Here is a 1415-nt window from a genome sequence, read left to right as displayed (position 1 = left end):
GACCCGCCCCGCCCCGCCCGCGGGGTGTTAACTACGCGGAGCGTGTCCCCAGCACTGCAAACCGCGCAGCGTAATCCCCACCAAATAAACTTTCTTCGTGCATTTTTTGTTTTGCTCGTCCACCTCCGTGCGCCCGCATACGAGCATGCAGCCCGAGCTCGAGCAGTGCCCCTTCCTTCCGCATGCCGTTGTTCTCTTCTCTCCTCTTCTCACTTCCATGAAAATTGGATGATGATATGAAACGGGGCTGCTAAAAAAAGAATCGACACTATACGTCCCCAACACGCCGGGTTCTTATATTTCCATCCGTTTCAATGGTTATATCAATCCTACCCAAAGCTCTGCACCTTTTTCCCACTCCTGCATCTTGTTTTTTTCGTCGACAGCAGGTGCATTTCTGTTTTGATCGCAGCGTATAACAGTTGGCCGTGCGGGGCCCCTCTGGTCGTGCCCGTTGCCCTCCTGCCTGCCCGGGCCTCCCATGCGGGGCTCCGAGGCCCGGGGGCCCCCTAGCTCAAGACCCCCCCCCCCTCCTCGTACACAAGAGTTCCGATGTCACGGTATGTATGCACGCCAGCTCCTCGCCATGCACACTGCACTCGGCGGGGCGGGGCGGGGCGCGAAAGGCACGCACAGGATCGGATATCGAACAGACACACCCACCCACAGAGGCTGCCGTAGAAGGGAGAGTGAGAGCGTGCGCGTAAGGTCCCAGTGGGTCCACGAGCTTGACAGGCAAGGATGAAGAAGTGTAAAAAAAAAACAACAAGACACTTTGCACATATGTAACGTTGCAAAACGCCGTGTTCTACAACCCAACTTCTAGCACGCGAAGAAGGGTTGTCACAAAGTCCCAAAGTTACGGTCGACCAAGCATAAACAAAGCCCAATCAACCAGAGGGAGTTTCAGCGCCACATTAAATTTGTTTATTTTGGCCGTTTGCCGTGCGAAACATCTTTTGCAGTGCCCAAAGTGACCCCAGCACGTGGCGAGCACGTGGTCGCGGGCAGAGCCGGGCAGAGCCAAGCAGAGCGAGGGAGGATCGCACGCCGCATAGCAATTTTTCACACCGCGTGTCGGCCGAGCCTCGGGGCCGCTGAGCTTCCGCCCTCACCGGGGTGGAGAGAGGGAGGAGGGTAGTAGAGACCGAGGGTGGAAATGTAAGGAAGAGGAGGAAGGGGGTTGGGTGAGGGAAGGGGTCGAGCGCCAAGCGTCGCGTATGTCCACTAATAAAACTACAGGCCGCTTTGGCCTGATGGCGCCGCTTTGGTCGCACGGCGCTGTGAAACAACCCGCCCGGCCGCCCAACGGTTTACCCGCGTCCTTTACGGCGCCCTCATGGCGCCCCGATGTCCTGCAGTGGGGCGCACAAGTGGTTCAATGGATGGCGCGTGACGGAGGGGGAGGGGGCGGG

The sequence above is a fragment of the Frankliniella occidentalis genome, unplaced genomic scaffold, assembly GCF_000697945.3.
Source record: "Frankliniella occidentalis isolate FOCC.00 unplaced genomic scaffold, Focc_3.1 Scaffold58, whole genome shotgun sequence".
NCBI lineage: Eukaryota > Metazoa > Arthropoda > Insecta > Thysanoptera > Thripidae > Frankliniella > Frankliniella occidentalis.
This window is presented reverse-complemented; position numbering follows the sequence as displayed.